Here is a 20,120-nt window from a genome sequence, read left to right as displayed (position 1 = left end):
CGTGATGAATCTTGTACTCAAGTTTAATTCTTTGTGTTTAATAAATGGCCTTTTTATTGTTAAAACTCTGAATCAGAGTTTTATCAACAAAAAGTTTTTGAATTGGCTGTAGTGTATTATTTTGTATTAAATAGGAAAAATGTATATACGTAGTTGGACAGATAGGTGCTCAAGGCATCACATCCCTGGTTCATGCAGATTAACCAAAAGTGAATGTATATGGGACTTTATCGGTGCCTAAGAATCAAAGAGGAACAACATTTCATGTGTTTAAATTAACGGAACTTTTCATACCTTATATAAGTTGTGGTAAGTCTCCAAATCTAGATGACTTTTTGAGGTCTATATTACCTTTTGAGCACTACCACAGCCTGTGTAGAATTTACATATGCATGTTTTCATGAATATAGATTAACTAGCATCTTTGCTTCAGTAAATTAGATTTCATATTGTAGATAGGAAGTGGTGGAGATTGATAACTTCAATGCATTTTGTGCTAGTTTTATCAGTAATATAGAGGTAATCTAAGAATCATAACACTAGAAAGCATATCATAGTGACATATTATACAATATGCATACAATAAATAATATACAATATATACATTTTATCACTGAAAAAGGATAAACTTTCATGATGTATATCAAATTCACACATATATTGAGTACCTCAAACTAAATGCTAAAAACCTCTCTATCTGAGGCCCATTGGGGGAGACTCAAGGTGCTTTTAATACCTGATAAGAGAGAGGAACCACCAGTTGTCAGCTGCAGCACAAAACATCCACTTGTAGCACTAACAGCATCAAATGGTTAAAAAGTACTTACAGGATAAACCTAAGATGGTTGTTAAAGTGGTTTGAAAGGCTGAAATTTTTTTACATGTATGTATTCTATGCATGAAGGTAGAAACCTTCTCCCCCAGCCTTCTCCCCCAGCTCCCTCATTACAGCAAATAAACAGTACCCAAGTGCAACTGCAAGTTCATCTTCAATGGCTGAGGACCGATGCTTTGGCTATAGTGCTTCCACACTCAAACTATCAGATCCATAGTAACATCAAGCTGGCAACTCCTGTATTTTATAATATTCAAATCTTTATTGGCTACATACTAAAACACACTGGTAACAAACTAACTGATTTTGACTGTAACAGCCTTCCTCATAGCCCTATTTACCTGTAGTAAATAGGGCTATAGTAAGGACCTATTGTCATGATGAGCAGAGACTAAAGTGCGGAGAAAGACCTCTAACTCCTGATTAACTCTCTCAGTCTGTCCATTGGATTGAGGATGATAAGAAGAGGAAAAATCCAAGATAATATTGAGGGATTTGCAAAAGGCTCTCCAAAAAGGAGATATGAACTGAACACCCCTGTCAGAAACAATATGGGATGAAACCCTATGGTGGCAGGAGATCTCTCAAACAAAAATGGTAACCGAAGCAGGAGCAGAAGGGAGACCAGGAAGAGGAACAAAATGAGCCAACTTGGAGAACTAATCTATAACCACCCAAATGACCATATTATTCTCAGACGGTGGAAGATTGTTGATAAAAATCCATGACAATGTGAGACCAGGACTCCTAAGGAATGGGCAAGGGCACGAGAAAACCAGCAGGAGCTTATGTTGAGGATTTCGACTGGGCACAGACATGACAAGCCTTAACGTATTCTTTGACATCTGAACAGAGAGTAGGCCACCAGTAGTGGTGACTGATGAGAAGGAAGGATCGGAGGAACTCAACATGACCTGCCACCTTGGAATCATGTCCCCAATAAAAGATGTTAGCTCTCAGCTCAGTGGGGACGAAGGTCTTGCCAGGAGGAATTTTTGACTCCAGGGTGATAGAATGGGCAAGGATGCATGAGGTAGGAATGATGGGCTCAGGTTCAGAGATAGGATCCTCATCCTGAATGTCAAATGACCTAGAGAGTGCATTAGCCCAACTGTTGCAGGAACCAGGTCTGGGATTCAATCGTTTGCCATTTTGTAAGTACTGCAGATTCTTATGATCAGTGAAAATTGTTATGGAATGCAGGGAACCCTCCAAGAGATGACGCCACTCCTCCAACGCCAATTTAATCGCAAGAAGTTCCCGATCACCAATAGCTTAATTTGATGGTTGACATTTTCAACCATTTTCAAAGGATTGAAGAAGCTCAGCTCCCACCCCAGTTGAGGAAGCGTCCATTGCAATAAAAGAATAGATCCCCAGGGTCAGGTCGCCTCAACAAAGGTCCAGAAAGAAAGGCTTGTTTCAAATCATAAAAAGCAGAGACAGCTTCAGGAGGCCCCTTCTTGGCATTCGCACCCTTCTAGGTCAAGGCGATAATAGGCGCAGCAATGCAAGAGTAATTCCTAATGAACTGCCTGTAATAATTAGTGAACCCAAGAAAGCTCTGTGTGGCCTTGAGGCTGTCAGGAAGAGGCTAGTTGGTAAGGGCCGAGACCTTTCCAAGATCCACACGCAGACTGAAACTAGAGATTAAGCATCCCAGAAACAGGACCTCAGAACATTCAAAAGAACATTTCTCCAGCTTGGTATACAGATTATTTTCTTGAAGGCGCTGAAGTACCATCCAGACATGGTTTCTGTGAACAAGCAGATTTTCCGAAAAGATGAGAATGTCATCCAGATAGATAACAAATTAATAAAGCAGATCCCTGAAGATTTCATTGACAATGTTTTGGAACACAACTGGGGCATTACACAGACCAAAGGGCATAACCAATTATTCATAATGCCCATCTCTAGTGTTAAACCCAGTTTTCTATTTGTCACCTTCCCGTATCCAGATCAGAGTGTATGCAGATTGTGGGCTCTGAAGAAAAAGACCAGTCCTTTAAAATGCATCAGCCTGAGGGGTCTCATCCAGGACCCCCCACTCGCAGGTTTGGTGATTCGAGCAACCGATGAGAGATAGCCACACATATGGCCTGACAAGCTTGTTTTTAACTTATGTTTGTCAGTAGACATCTTTATGACTTTATTCATATCTTTTAATAAATCTGTTGGATAATGCACTAGGCCAGTGTGCCCTCTTTTCTTTTTCTATTCTGGAGGCACCTTTCAATCTGTCGAATAGTTCAGATATTAAGGGTAAGGGGTATCAATTGTTGATTGTCACCACAATTAAGCCTCGATAGTCAATGCAGGGTCTTAAAGTACCATCCTTTTTGGCAACAAAAAGGAACCCTGCTCCCGCAGGCAATGAGGATTTCCAGTTGAATTCTTTCTCTAGATTTTCAGTAGGGATGAGCTTCGAGTTCGAATCGAACTCAAGTTCGACTCGAACATCGGGTGTTTGCCCTTTCACCGAACAGCAAATTTTATGGGGCGTTCACGGAAAATTTGAGCGCCCCATAATGCACTGCAAGACTGCAGTGTATTGCTGTATGATGATTGGCCAAAGTATACACCTGACCTGCATGCTTTGGCCAATCACAGCACGCTCCTCAGTGAGAGCCATAATTGGCCCAAAGGCAGGGTGCACGCCCCACTATATAAGGCTGCTTACACAGTGCCCGTATAGTGTGTTATAGTGGACAGAGATTGAGAGATTAAGCTAGATTAGGCAGGCTAGTTTGTTAGTGGCAGTGTATTTGATATATACTCTGCATTCAGTGTAGCCTATATATATATATATATATATATATATATATATATATATTGTAAACTCGATATTCAGTCAATACAGGCAGTGTAATTATATTTGAGAATATATACTGTATATATATATATATATATATATATATATATATATATATACACATATACACACACACACACACACACACCCTGTTTCCCCGAAAATAAGATAAGACCTAGCGTGATTGTCGGTGATGGCTGCAATATAAGCCCTACCCCCCAAATATGCCCTAGTTAAAGTCCTTGTAGGTCTTATTTTCAGAGTAGGGCTTATTTTCGGGGAAACATGTTAGGGCTTATTTGGGGGGTAGGGCTTATATTGCAGCCATCACTGACAATCACGCTAGGTCTTATTTTTGGGGAAACAGGGTATGTATATCTAATACAGTGCAGGTGGTGTACACAGTATATAATACAGTGTAGTGCGGTGTTAAAAAAAAAATCATGTCCGGAAGGCCTCCAAGGAGAGGCAGACGCTCACAGGCCACTAAAAGAGGGCAAGCAGCCTCTGAAATAATATTTAACAGCAGAGACCCTTCCTGCACCCAAGAGTAACTGTGAGAGATTAGTGTTCTGGCACCATCAACACCTAAAGCCCAACCATCAACACCTAAAGCCCAATGTTTCTGCCCATGTTTAACAGGGGCATGTAATTACAATTTTTGAAATAATTTTTAACATCAGGGACCGTTCCTGCGCCCAACAAGAGTAACTGTGAGGGGTTACCATGTTCTGCCAACACCAACAACTATGGCCCAATTTTTCAGCAGAGTATATAGTGCAGTCCGTATAGTATATATACTGCAGTTCAGAGTATATAGTGCCCTCAGGGTATATAGTGCAGTGTACAATATATAATATAGTGTATTGAAGTGGTTAAGGGAAGCCTTGAATTAAGACATAATTAAGAAAAAAATGGCATGGGGTTCCCCCCGTCCATACCAGGCCCTTTGAGTCTGGTATAGATTTTTTTGGGGGGCCCATGCCATTAAAAAAAAATTGGTGTGGAGTTCACCTTATTATCCATACCAGACCCGAAAGGGCCTGGTATGTACTTGCGGGAAACCCACACTTTTCTTAAAGCGGAGTTCCACCCAAAAATGGAACATCCGCTTTAAGGGAGGTGACCCCCTGACATGCCACATTTGGCATGTCATTTTTTTGGGGGGGAGCCGGTACCTTCTTTTCAGAGTGTCCCAGCTCCCACTTCCTCTCGGTGCACTACGGCACTGTAAGGGAGATCACCCCTCCCTCTCGGCAATCATCTGGGACACGTCACAGGTCCCAGATGATTGCCCGACCTACAGCCGGACACCCACAGTTACAATGCCTGTGGCAGAGAGGAGGGGGACACAAGCGGGGCTTTGTGCGCCCGCATCGCTGGACCCTAGGACAGGTAAGTGTCCAATTATTAAAAGTGAGCAGCTGCATTTGTAGCTTCTGACTTTTATTTATTTTTTTTTTTAGCAGAACTTCGCTTTAAATGATTTTTTATGTATATTGCCGGGATCTGAGCAACTTTAAATGACATTTTTTCCTTTAGAAATGTCATTTTGCTGCAGTACTTTTCTAAACCTGGGAAAAATGTGCTACTTTACAGGCAGACTAGGGGAACACCGCAGGCATGATATTTAAAGGAATATTTCATTATTATTATTATTATTATTATTATTATTATTATTATTATTATTATTATTCTAAAAATCACTGCTCCTGAAAAAATGGCAGTTTTAAAAACTTTTTTTTTTGCATTGATACATGTCCCCTGGGGCAATACCCAGGTCCCCAAACACATTTTATGGCAATAACATGGATATAAGCCTTTAAAATGAGCACTTCTGATTTTTCACGCTCGTGTCCCATAGACTTTAACGCTGTTCTCAAGTTCGCACACATTTTTGTCTGTTCACAAGTTCTGGTGCGAACCGAACCGGGGGGGGGGGGTTCGGCTCATCCCTAACTTTCAGCAACATACTCTGACATGGCCTGGGTCTCTGGGATGGACAGGGCATAGGTACTACCCCTGGGCAGAGTTGCTCCGTGAACAAGGTCAATAGCACAGTCAAAGGGCCTGTGAGAAGGAAGCACCTCAGCTGATATTTTTCAGAACACATCCTGGAAATCGCTATATGCAGCAGGAAGAGCAGACGATACTGAGGTGGTGGCAACAGGAAGTCCCTCCTTTGGGGCAACCTTGAGTAGGCAGAATTAGAAACAGGAGGAACCCCAAGCCAGGACCTGCCCAGAAGTCCAGTCAACATGTGGAGAATAGAGCTGTAACCAAGGAAGACCCAATACGATAGGGGTTGAGGCCTTAAGTAAGATAAGGAAGGCTATCCACTCTTGGTGGAGTATCCCTACCGACATCTTAACAGGGAGGGTCTGGAAGTGGATAGGACCCCCTGGAAGAACAGTGCCAGTGCCATCAATCGCCGAGACCACCAATGGAGAGGTGAGGGGTGAAAGGATACGTTTTATGGAAGATGCAGTTCATTAGTCCATAAAATTGCCAGCAGCTCCAGAATCCAGATATGCCAAGACCGAATGAGAGGAAGCTCCAACATGAAGGAATACTGAAAGAAGGAGACAAGAAGGTGATATTTCTGGGTGCAATACTCCACCTTCCAGATGTATTAGACCCGAGCGTTTCCCGGACAAAGTGAGCAGGTGTCACGAAAATGACCTTTGCCCCCATAATAGAGACAGAGGCCCAGAGTTCTGCGCCTAGCACATTACTCAGGAGATAGCCTGGTCTGGCCCAGCTGCATAGGTTCCTCAGTTTTCAGGGGATGCTCCACGGGTCGAAGAGAAGGGACCTCAGGCTGACTAAGGACCAAGGAGTGCTGGTGTCTTTTCTAGGGTCCTTTCCTGAAAGCGAATAGCAATCTGGTTACATAAGGAGATGACATCCAGATCAGCGGGGATGGTTCTTCACGCTAATTCCTCTCTCACTCTGTAAAAGATGCCATGTAAAAAAGTTGCAACTAATGCCCCGTACACGCGGTCGGACTTTGTTCGGACATTTCGACAACGAAATCCTAGGATTTTTTCCAACGGATGTTGGCTCAAACTTGTCTTGCATACACACGGTCACACAAAGTTGTTGGAAAATCCGATCGTTCTAAACGCGGTGATGTAAAACACGTACGTCGGGACTATAAACGGGGCAGTGGCCAATAGCTTTCATCTCTTTATTTATTCTGAGCATGCGTGGCACTTTGTCCGTTGGATTTGTGTGTACACACGATTGGAATTTCCGACAACGGATTTTGTTGTCGGAAAATTTTATATCCTGCTCTCAAACTTTGTGTGTCGGAAAATCCGATGGAAAATGTGTGATGGAGCCTACACACGGTCAGAATTTCTGACAACAAGGTCCTATCACACATTTTCCATCGGAAAATCCGACCGTGTGTACAGGGCATTAGACCTCGTTATTCCAACTCAGCTCAGCAGTTAGTATACAAAAGTGAAGAGCATACTGTCCCACAGAAGCACACACATGGTGGAGATGTAAAAGGGTGCTGGTCGCTGAAGAGACATGACCTGGTTCCTCAAAGATATTCCAAAAGAGTTTCAAGAAATTAGACAGGCTAGAAACCACTGGATCATTCTTCTCCCACATAAGAGCAGCCAAGGCTAAAGCCTCGCTGGACAGGAGGGAAATATAGGCTACCTTTGTCTGATCAGACGAGAAGTTTTGGGGCTGGACTTCAAAATAAATGGTACACTGGCTAAGGAACACCCTGCAGGCCTTGGAGTCCCCAGAGTAACAGGACAGAGCTGGTAAATGCAAAGGATTTGTGGCTCCAACAGTGACCGGAACAGGTACGACAGCAGATTGCAGTTGAGGTTGTTGAACCTTGGGTCCTAAGGAGGCCTGAAACTTTTCAAAAGGAATAGCATCACCTGGGTCTGATTTGATTCCTGGGTCTAGAGTCTGCGGATTCCCTGCAGCTTATCATCGGCAGATAGAGGTTCATCACCTGGGTCCATGGCCTGAGCAAACTGTCAGGTCACCTGAGTCCAGATGACAGATGCATACCACTGGGGTTAGGAGTGCACAGCTAAGTTTGTGGACCCTATGGCTTTGGATGAAGCTCTGGGTAGTTCAGGAAAGCAGCTCCACCTGAACACTGTCACAGACCAAGCAGGAAGCTAGAGTATAAAATTCCCCGGGGAGCCGTGTAAGCAGGTATTCACCAGAGCCTCTAGTGGTACTAGCAGACAGGAATGGTCAGTATGGATGGGTCGAATGGACCCCTGTTCGGTTCGCACCAGAACTTTCGAACACCGCAAAAGTTCAAACCCAAATTAAAAACCCCATTAAAGTCAATGAGACCCAAACGTCAAAAATCAAAAGTGCCAATTTTAAAGGCATTAAATGAGCAGTGATTTTTTAATTTTTAAAGTGGAAGCATAAAAATGAAAAATTCCTTCCAATATCGTGCCTGGGGGGTCCCCTTAGTCTACTTGTAAAGTGGCAGATCTGTACCATGTCTAGAATCTGCTGCAGCAATAATTGCATTTATAAAGCCAAAAAAAAAAAATTACATTTTCCCTGCAAGCTGCCTTTATTTTGCTCTGCAACAGCTGGGCAGCCAGTGTGTATGATGGTGACACAATGTAGTGCACTGGGAACAAGATTAGAGATTTTCTGGATACATTCTGGTGTCACTTTGACTTTGGATAGAAGTAACGGGTGCATAAAAATTGGTCTTTGGGTGTTGGTGGCACCTTCCCACCATAACCCTATAGAGCAGTGGTTCTCAACTCCTGTCATCAGGACCCACCAACAGACCAGGTTTGCAAGATAACTTAAATACATCACAGGTTATATAATTTGTTGCTCAGTGATTGCAGTATTCTAGTCTGCATCTTCCCAAGGTAATACTTAAAATTTGGCCTGTTAGTGGGTCCTGAGGACAGGAGTTGAGAACCACTGCTATAAAGGTACTCTTGATGAAAGCAAGAATTGGCCTTGCTGTAAAAAATTGCAATCATATGCACCTATCAAACAGGTGCAGAAATATGAGTCTTTGGGTGTCGATGGCACCTTCCCACCATATAAAGAAAGAAACAAATGGGGAAATTGGCGCTACCCTATTATAACACAGTATTTAAATTACAATAGAAATAAAAATAAAAAAAAAATAATAAAAGTAAAAACGAACATGATAAAGATAATAAATAGTGCAACTCCAGTGCAATTGACAAATGTTAAGATAAGTACCATATACATGCATAAAAGTGAATTAAACATACAGTATACACGCTAATTATAAAGAACCATACATTTGTAACAGTGTATGACCCCTTTAGGGCAAACAACAGTGATAATAAATATTAAAGTGTATAAACAGTGTGTATATTAAATCCAATATTTATTGTTTCTAATGAGATGAGCAGTGAATTCCGGAAAAACCATGAATATATGTAATCATATAATTGAGCCCCACTTTGACTCATGTAATGTATAGACAAGATCTGTCTAAAAAATCCAGACCAAATGTGTATATGTTTAAGTAATTATTAATAACCTCTTATAAGCTGTATGTGACAAAGTTTATGTGAAGAAACAAAGTCTCTGTGAAAAACAAACAAAGTCTCTGTGAAAAAAAGGTTTCTGTAAAAAACCGGAACCGGGATCCCACCATATGCAATCCAGAAGATAATAAAGATAAAAAAACGGTGACTTCTGTGCTCATACAGACTGGTGACTCCAAGTGCTCCCCCAATGTTCCCCCACTCACCAGAAGCAGTCACCCCTGCAGGGGTAATGGGCATAGAGTGGGTGTCTTGGGATGGATGTCTCTATAGATGTCCCGCTTGTGCTCCGCTCCTCTGTAGGTTTGCACCAGCAATCCGATTCAAGATTCCCGGCAGACGTTCCAGAGCTGGGCTCCTCCGTAACTCACCACCACCAATCTGTCTCCTCTGCTGCTTCTTTCAGCCATGTCTTCTCTCTACCTAGACATGGTTGGAAGAAGTAGCAGAGGAGACAGATTGGTGGTGGTGAGTTACGGAGCAGCCCAGCTCTGCAACGTCTGCCGGGAATCTTGAATCGGATTGCTGGTGCAAACCTACAGAGGAGAGCACAAGCGGGACATCTATAGAGACATCCATCCCAAGACACCCACTCTATGCCCATTACCCCTGCAGGGGTGACTGCTTCTGGTGAGTGGGGGAACTTTGGGGGAGCACTTGGAGTCACCAGTCTGTATGAGCACAGAAGTCACCATTTTTTATCTTTATTATCTTCTGGATTGCATATGGTGGGATCCCGGTTCTGTTTTTTTACAGAAACCTTTTTTTCACAGAGACTTTGTTTGTTTGTTTTTCACAGAGACTTTGTTTCTTCACATAAACTTTGTCACATACAGCTTATAAGAGGTTATTAATAATTACTTAACTGTATACACATTTGGTCTGGATTTTTTATACAAATCTTGTCTATACATTACATGAGTCAAAGTGGGGCTCAATTATATGATTACACATATTCACGGATTTTCCGGAATTCACTGCTCATCTCATTAGAAACAGTAAATATTGGATTTAATATACAAACTGTTTATACACTTTAATATTTATTATCACTGTTGTTTGCCCTAAAGGGGTCATACACTGTTACAAATGTATGGTTCTTTATAATTAGTGTGTATACTGTATGCTTAATTCACTTTTATGCATGTATATGGTACTTATCTTAACATTTGTCAATTGCACTGGAGTTGCACTATTTATTATCTTTATCATGTTCATTTTTACTTTTATTATTTTTTTGATTTTTATTTCTATTGTAATTTAAATACTGTGTTATAATAGGGTAGCGCCAATTTCCCCATTTTTTCTTTATACACGTTAATAGCTCCCAGTGGGAACTAATTAGGGGGAGGCCGCAACCCTCCATTTCCTCAGCGCGGACTTTTAACCTATTACCTTCCACCATAACCCTATAGAGGTGCTCTTGAGGAAGGCAAAAAAAATTGCAGTGATATGCACCTGTCAAACGGGTGCTGAAAAATTGGTCTTTGGGTGTTAATTGTGCCCATGAAACCTATACCAAAAACGTTCTTCCAGATGAAATGATTGAACACTCTCAAAGCTAGGCAGCCTCAAAGTCCTGCAGAGATTCCACATCCCAAAAAGACTTAAACAATGACATCGGTATCAGGGGCTTCATAGCTGGTAATCCAGGACTGATTCATTTTTATAAAAGTCAAACAATCCACAGAGTCTGTGGACAGATGTGTCCTATGATCAAAACCTCCTGCAGCAATGAATGCCTGTTCTGAAAGCATCCTGGATGCAGGGCATCCCAACAACTCAACAGCATACTGGGCAAGTTCTGGCCAGTGGTCTATTCTCATGACCCAGTAAGTCAAGGGATCGTCAGCTGTAAAGCTCTCCATCTCTGTTTTGCCCCTGAGGTAAGCACCCACCATGTGATGCAGACGATGCCGATGGGATGTGAAAGCTGACAGCCCTGGGTGGCAAGGACTAAAAAAATTCCAAAATGCCTCACTTAGGTGGACACCTTCTCCAACGCTCCTCTCTTGACCAACAGAAGACTCAAAAATACATTTTCCACGGCACTGTAACCTACTGGAATCAGGAAAAATGTTCAATAAAATCCTCTTTAACGTGTCTGAGAGATTTTATCTTCTGCACTCTCTGTGGGGATGGGATGAGTTCTGAGACCTTCCCCTTATAACGGTGGTCAAGAAGGGTTGCCAACCACTAATCATCCTTCTCCTTTATGCCACGTATTCTTGGGTCCTTTTTTAGGCTTTGAAGCATGAGGTTGCCAATGCGCCTCAAATTTGCAGAGGCTTGAGAAGCAGGCTCCTCGGGGTCACTCAGGACGACAGCATCTGGAACTTCCTCCTCCCAGCCATGTACTACTCCCAAGGGTCCTGGGGTTGGAAAGCCATCGCTTACAGATTGACGCATGTCTTCCTCTTCTTTGAAGCCTATGAAAGTGCCAGAATACTCCTCCTCATCCTCCTCCCCTCTCCTCTTGTGTGTTCTGTGACATAGGAATGATGGTGTCTGGATAAAGTGGGCCTTGAGAGGAAAGGAAGTCTTCCTTTTCCTCCTGCTGCTCTGCCTCCAGTGCCCTATCCATAATGCCACACAGAATCTGCTCCAGCAGGAACACAACAGGGATTTGTCACTGATACATGCACTGTCACGGCTCACCATCTTTGTGGCTTCCTCAAATGGTGACAATACAGTGCATGCATCCTTCATGATCAGCCATTGGTGTGGGGAAAAAAAGCCAAGGCAGCCTGAGCCTGTCGTTGTGCCGTACTCACACAGGTACTTGTTGATGGCCCTCTGCTGCATGTATAGCAGCTGCAGCATTGCCAAAGTTGAGTTCCACCTGGTGGGAATCTCACAAATCAGGCAGTTTACAGGCAGGTAGAATTCCTGTTGAATTTTAGCTAACCAAGCACTGGCTGTGTCTGAAATGGCTACAGACTCTTCTGCCCAGCTTTAGCAAATCTTGCAACCCTGGGTACGTATTTAGGAAATGCTGCACCACCAAATTGAGGACATGTGCCAGGCATGGCACATGTGTCAACTTTCCCTGTCTAAGGGCGGACAGGAGGTTTGAGCCATTATCGCACACCACTATTCCTGGCTCCAGCTAGCGTAGTGTGAATCACCTCTGGGCCTGCCCCTGTAGAGCTGCAAGAATCTCTGCTCTGGTGTGGTTCCTGTCCCCTAAACACACCAGCTGAAGCACTGCATGGCACCTTTTAGCTTGACTCATGGAATAGCCCTTTGAACGCTTAGGGGGTACCTGAAGTTCATAGGACAATTCTGCAGAGGAGGGCATGGAGGTGGCGGAGGAGGAGGAAGGGGTAGAGCTCACAGGTCTGGCATCATCACCACCAGCCGTATGGAGACATGGGGGCACAACAAGCTGCAGCACCGAGCCCTGTCCTGCATCCTTTCGAGTTGCAAGCAGCGTCACCCAGTGTACGTGAACGAAATTTATCATCCCTGCCCATGCTTGCTAGACCACATGTCAGCAGTAAGGTGGATTTAATGGCTGACTGCCTTGCCCAATGATGCCAGAACATTCCCTTCCACGTGATGGTAGAGAGATGGAACAGCCTTACGTGAAAAGTAGTAGCGACTGGGAACCTGCCACTGTGGTACAGCACATTGTGCGAATTCATGGAAGGGGGCAGAATCCACCAGGCTGAAAGGCAGAAGTTGGAGAGCCAACAGCTTTGACAAGCTTGCATTTATATGCTGGGCATGTGGGTGGCAGGGACTGTATTTTTTTCTGCTGCAGCAGATGGGGCAGAGAAATTTGCCAGCTACAATCTACAGCTGGTGGTGTGCTGCTGGCAGATGTGCTGCTAGGACCTGGGTCATCCTGTGCTATACCATCATCCCTGTCAGTGGAGGCTGCTGAAAGGTAATGACTCGGTTTAGCAAGGGCAGACTGAAGTGGGTAAGGGCGATGAGGTGGAGGGACAGATTTGTGCCCCTTTTATGTGGCTTTTAGGTGCTATTGCTAATGGGTTGATTGGTTAGAGCTTAAATGCCTTGTTAAGCATGTGGTACCCAAATGGCTGGTGTTTTTGCCATGTTTGATGTGCCTGAGACACAGTTTGCAGATAGAAATAGTGCGATCTGCTGCAGATGTGCTGAAAAATGCCCAGACAGCTGAGCTTTGGGGAGTGGGCTGGGAGATAACAGCTGCAGAATGTGATGGAATAGGGTGGCTGCTCTCTACTCTCTTGATGTCAGCCTCCTTGGGGTTGTGCCGCCTCACCTTCAGTTTCCTCCTCTGCTCTATCTGGCACCCAAGTCGCATCAGTGACCTCATCATCATCATCTCCATCTTCATCATCATCATTACCACCGGAGACAACTTGGCAAAATGCTGCGGCTGGGGATGAATGCCAATTTGTCTACCAGTGTTCTCCCCTCTCTCTAGGCTCATGTTCCTGTCATCCTCAACCTCAGAACCAACATCTGAATCCAGTAATGGCTGGGCATCATCAAGGAGCAAGTGGCTTATGCTGTGGTCAAATAACAAATAGTTGGGGCTATGGCAGGAACAGATGTGGACAAGGAGACAGGTTTATCCACTCTGGCAACTGCAGGGGATGGCACACTTGTCTCCGTTTGCGTAACAGAGGATGGGGAGGATGAGGGACGTTTAGTAAGCCAGTCCACCACCTTCTCTGCATGCTGTGGCTGGATAGCACAGGCAAACTCACTAAACAGAGGAAATGATGCCCTGCATGAGGACTGACCACCATGTCCACCTTTGCCTGTGGACACATTTGTTGCTTGCCCCCTTACAGTGCCAAGGAAACGTCTGCCTCTCCTTAAGCTGCTAATTAATAGTCCTGTGACCCTCCAGGTGGTTGACCAAATCAGGTCTCCAAAGTAGTGTATCATAATATATATATATATATATATATATATATATATATATATATATATATATTCCAAAATATTTGTGCAATATTCAAACAAATGATAAATAAATAGTTTAAGAAAAAAATCATCCATGTGATTCAGTGCTGCATCCATGCAATGCAGTGCTGCATCTCTGTAATTCAGTGATAGTGCAATGTTCAAACAATATTAGATATAAAATTCCAAAGAAATATCATCCATGCGATTCAGTGCTACATCCATGTAATTCAGTGTTGCATCTGTGCGATTTGGTGCTGTGTAGCTTAGTGCTATGATCAAATTAACAGTCCATAAACATTCCAAAATCCATCCATGTGTTTCAGTGAACTCAAACTAAAGTGCTGTGTGCTCATATAAGTGCTCCCCCCCAGTTGATAGCCCCTCACCTTAGGGCGTGTAACCTTGCGATTAAGCTTGGTCAAAATGCACCTTAGAACCTCTATGGGTTCGGTATTGTATGCTGGATCCTGGATAGGTTACACTTGTGCCTCTGTTCCTCACAGCAGTCCAGTTTATACCTCGGTATATCAATATAAAGAGAACTTCATGGTGCAGTATGTATTACCTTTATTTAAAATCACAATATAAACCCACAATGGGTACTCACAATGTCAAGGCGCTTACAGTGCGCCACTCTAAAACAGCGGTAATGATCAGGTGATGGCAGCCGGTAAAGGGGTGGTGTACTAATCGTTCCCAACAGATGGTGTGTGTAGCGTTCCGTCCTGTCCCCTCCTCCCGGCGAGGCGTTAGCCTGGGCTGCTCTTCTATGGGAGCTGAATGATCCAGTGGTTTCTAGCCCGTCTGATTTCTTGAAACTTTTTCGGAATATCTTTGATGAACCGTGTCTCCTCTGCGGCCAACGCTCTTTTACGTCTCCGTCAAGAGTCCACTTCTGTGGGACATTATGCTCTTCAGTTCCCTATCCTCACAGCTGAATTGAGCTGGAATAATGAGGCCCTAGTTGCAACCTTTTTTACATGGCCTCTCTGATAGAGTGAAGGATGAATTAGCAGGAAGATCCCTCCCTGCTGATCTGGACGGTGTCATCACCTTGTGTAACCAGATTGATATTTGCTTTCAGGAGAGGGCCCTGGAAAAAAAAAAAAGACGCCAGCACTCCCCGTTGCTTAGGCAGCCTGAGCTCCCGGTCTCATCTCTTCGATCTGGGGAGCACCCCCTGCCTGCTGAGGAACCTATGCAGCTGGGTCGGAAAAAGTTATCTCCGAAGAACACGCTAGGAGCAGAACTCTAGGCCTGTGCCTCTACTGTTGGGTCAAAGGTCATTTTCATGACACTTGTTCTCTTTGTCTGGAAAAATATTCGGGGCTAATACATCTGGAAGGTGGAGTATTAGATCCTGAGATATCACCTTCACCTTCTCGTCTTCTCCTTTCTATATTCCTTCATATCGGCGCTTCCTCTCGTTCGATCTTGGCACATCTGGATTCCAGAGCCGCTGGCAAGTTCATGGATTGGGAAATTGCATCTTCCATGAGACTTACCCTTTTGCCCCTTACAACACCATTGGTGGTCTTGGCGATTGATGGCACTGTTCTCCCAGGGGGCCCTATCCACTTCCAGACCCTCCCTGTTAAGATGTCGGTAGGGACACTCCACCAGGAGTGGATATCCTTCCTTGTTTTACCTAAGGCTTCATCTCCTATCATATTAGGTCTTCCTTGGTTACGGCTCCATTCTACACACATTGACTGGACTTCTGGACAGATCCTGGCTTGGGGTTCCTCCTGTTCCTCTTCCTGCCTACTCAAGGTTACCCCAAAAGAGAAACTTCCTGTTGCCACCATCCCAGTATCTTCTGCTCTTCCAGCTGTAAATAGCGATTTCTGGGATGTGTCCTGCAATAGTCAGACTGATGCACTCTCTAGATCTCTGGATGAGGAGCCCACCTATGAACCTGAGCTGATAATTCACTCCAGTTTGCATAACCATTTACCTTTGCCTGTCTCTAAACTCCCTTGGACGCACAGCCAGGCTAACTTGTCTGCAAGTTCCACAGTCGCTACGCCCTGTGATGCGATTGATATAATCGCTACACCTGGCGATACTATTCAGTTGACCTCTGCCCAGTCTGCTGATCCTGTGCTGGATGTCCAGCTCATCTTTAAGGGTCTGGGGGACCCTGCTCAGACACCTGATGGTCTTCTCATGCCCATACCCATTTCTAAGAAGCCTTTAGTCCTCAATAAGTCCTCTTGTCCTCTCCCTACCTCGGTTTCGGTCTCTAAGGATAATCTAAAGTATGAGATTAGTCAAGTTCTGGATTTCCGGTGCCGTAGAGGCATTCTTCAGTACCTCATACATTGGAAAGGGTTTGGTCCTGAGAAGAGGTCTTGGATCACTGCATCTCAGATCTTTGCTCCTCGTCTGTTGGGGAGGTTTCATCTGGAGTTTCCCTTTAAGCCTGGGCCCAGGAAGAGGTAGGGGGAGGCCTCGTAAGAGGGGGGTACTGTCATGGTTATGCAGTAATCTCTGTCTGCTTACCTCTCCTCATGTGCTCAGACTTATGCCCTGTACACACGGTCGGATTCTCCAACGGAAAATGTGTGATAGGACCTTGTTGTCAGAAAATCCAACCGTGTGTGGGCTCCATCACACATTTTCCATCGGAATTTCCGCCACACAAAGTTTGAGAGCAGGCTATAATATTTTCCGACAACAAAATCCGTTGTCGGAAATTCCGATCGTGTGCACACAAATCCGACGCACAAAGTGCCACGCATGCTCAGAATAAATTAAGAGATGAAAGCTATTGGCTACTGCCCCGTTTATAGACCCGACGTACGGATTTTAAGTCACCACGTTCAGAATGATCGGATTTTCCGACAACTTTGTGTGACCGTGTGTATGCAAGACAATTTTGAGCCAACATCCGTTGGAAAAAATCCATGGATTTTGTTGTCATAATGTCCGATCAATGTCCAACCGTGTGTACGGGGCATAAGAAGCCATCCACTCTCACCTGGCTGTTTTTATAACCTCTCCTCTAAGCATGGCTCCACCCCAGGCCCTATCAGGGAACCCTATATTAACCTGTGCACTGCAAGCCAGCGGTGCTGATCAGCCATTGTGTATTCATTGTGTGTTTGGCTTCCTGTTTCCTGCTTGCCGTGTGCTCTTCATTTTTCTCTGTTACCGACCTTGGCGTGTTCGACTATTCCTGTCTGCTCGTGGCCCTGACCTTTTGGCGTGTCCCCTACTATCCCTGTTTGCCTGTGACCCTGAATCTTTGGCATGTACTCTGTTGTTCCTGTCTGCTAGTCACCCTAACCTCTGACTTATCCCTTTACTATCCTTGTTGTTCCAGCCTGCTGCTTCCTTCTGCTGTAGTCTATCGTGAGCTGTGAGACCCTAGGGGCCGCAAACTGGAGCCAGACTGCAGCGCAGTACATCCTCACCACTGGAGGCTCTGGTGAACACCTGCTGGCTCTTAGACTCCGCGCCCTGGGGAATCTACGCTCTAGCTCCCACTGTGATCTGTGTTAGTGATCCAGTAGACCTGCTTCCTGAACCTCCCTGGGTACTATCCGCAGCAGTCAGTCCTAGGGTCCACTATCTTAGTGGTGCACTTCTGACTCCTACGGAGTGCATCTATCACCTGGTCTCAGGTGACCTGACAGGGCTTGCAATGCACTGTTCAGCACAATGCAATGCTTTGTGTTCAGTTCGGAGGGCCGAACAAATGGTTGAACGACCCGTTTGTTCAGGTGTTGGCCGAAACATCCGAACAATGAAAGTATGCTCGTGCCAAACCATTTGCCCATCCCTAATTGTCAAAAGGGACACTCCAAGGTCAGTACATGGAAGTCAGAGATAACATACAGCAGGACACCACACCAGAAGCCTGTGCTCGTGCAAAGCTGGCTTGCAGTGCATGGAGTTAAATAGTGTTTCCTGTTAGAGGCTAGGGTGGGTGTGAGCGCAGTCCCTAAGCTGATACAGAGACCAGAGAGGTAAGCAGACAGACAGAGCATGAAGCATTACTGCAGATTCATGACAAATTGGCTGCCATTAAGCACACTGAGGAGTGTAGAGACACAAAGACTAGAGGGTACACAAAACAATTAATTATTATTATTATTCAGGATTTATAATGTGCAACTTGCTTGCTCAGTAGTGATGGGTTAATGGTTCGGGCCGAGCAACAGGGCCCATTTGGGTGTTTGCCAAACACTCGAATTTGCAGTATGTTCGCCCATCGAGCTCCCCACGATTCAATCCACTGGTCAGGTGCAAGGCTTTGCCCAATCAAAGCACAGTGAATAGCTGGTTGTTAAGGAGCATCCCGGGAAGCCGAGTCATCAGTTGTCAGCTGAATGAAACAAACAACATTGCTGGCACTACAAAAATTGAAAAAAAAAAAAAAAACAGCATGGGGGTCCTCCCCAATCCATACCAGGCCCTTTCCCAACTAGTGGGAATGGGAAGCTGTAAAAGAGAGAGAGGAGTAGGAAACGGAGGATAGGGGGAGAGAAAGAAGGGGTCAGTAAGACGAGAAGGGACTAGGGCCAATCCCGAGGGGAAGGGGGAGGGAATGTGGAGACTCCTAAAGGGGGAGCTATGGTAAGCATCATTGTGAATAGTCATGGAGATAGTAGTTTACTGTCTAATTCAACAGGGAGGTAATAATCCACCCAGGTATTCCACAGGCTTTCAAATTTGTTTACCTAATCAACCAAAATAGCTTCAACCGTGGCGTGAATCATGGCTCTGATAATTCTGTTTTTGGTTTCTGCAATACTAAGGTGAGGGGATTTCCATGCCTTGGCTATAGTTTGTTTTGCTGCAGTGGTGATCTGCAAGAGAAGTTTGAATTGATGTCTAATCACAGCTAATGGCTTTTGTTTGAGTATAGCCGTGGCTGGGTCAGAGTTGAGAGTACAGCTAAATAAGGTAGATAGGATGTGGAAAATCTCAGCCCAAAACAACTGGACTGTTGGACAGCTCCACCATATATGGAGATGTGTGCCACTGTCTGAGCACCCTTGAAAGCAGGTAGGGGAGTAGGATGGCATTTTTATTGTTCACTTCAAGTATCATTAAAATCACTGCTCCTATAAAAATGATCTCTTTAAAACATTTTTTTTGCATTGATACATGTCCCTCAGGGCAGTACCCAGGCCCCCATACCCTTTTTATGGCCAATAACTTGCATATAAGCCTTCAAAGTGGTGACTTGATTTTTCAAGTTTGGGTCCCATAGACTTTAATTGGGTTTGCAATTCGGGCCTAAACTTTTTTGATGTTTGGGATTTCTGGTGCAAATCAAACCGGGGGTGTTCAGCCCATCACTATTGCACAATGAATGAATGAAGGGAGGCAGTACAGTAACAGTGCTAACACAATCTAAAGGGAGAAGTAAGCTATAGAAAAAGGTAAGACTTGTGGGGGATAATTTGATGAAGAAAGTAAAATTTCAGTTGTTAGGTGGAGATTCCATAAGCTTCCCCAAAGAGAAGAGTGAGTGAGATGAGACTGTTTATGCCTATGGGGACCTTATCATGACTGAGTAGTCTACATTTAGCAATGACATCAGTCCTTTGTCTATTTATAATAATGTTAATATCTTAGATTACCTCTATCTTCCTGATGAAGCCGAGCACAAATTACGTTGAAGTTATCAATCTCTACCTTACTTAACTGTCCACCAACAATATTAGTGAAAACCTGCATATGTATATTTTGCACAGGCTGTAAATGAGGTAGTGCTCAGTGGTACTACAGTAATTTAAAAAGTCACATGATTTTACATTAAATTTCGCTGCTCTTCAGTTCTTATGCCGCATACACACGGGCGGACTTTGACGGACTAGGTCTGGCGGACTCTGACTGACTTTCCGACAGACTTTCCGAATGAACGGACTTGCCTACACACAATCAACCAAAGTCCAACGGATTCGTACGTGATGACGTACGACCGGACTAAAACAAGGAAGTTGATAGCCAGTAGCGAATAGCTGCCCTAGCGTCGGTTTTTGTCCGTCGCACTAGCATA

The sequence above is a fragment of the Aquarana catesbeiana genome, linkage group LG02 (assembly GCF_042186555.1).
Source record: "Aquarana catesbeiana isolate 2022-GZ linkage group LG02, ASM4218655v1, whole genome shotgun sequence".
NCBI lineage: Eukaryota > Metazoa > Chordata > Amphibia > Anura > Ranidae > Aquarana > Aquarana catesbeiana.
The sequence above is the reverse complement of the archived record's forward strand: the minus strand, read 5'-3'. Positions refer to the sequence as shown.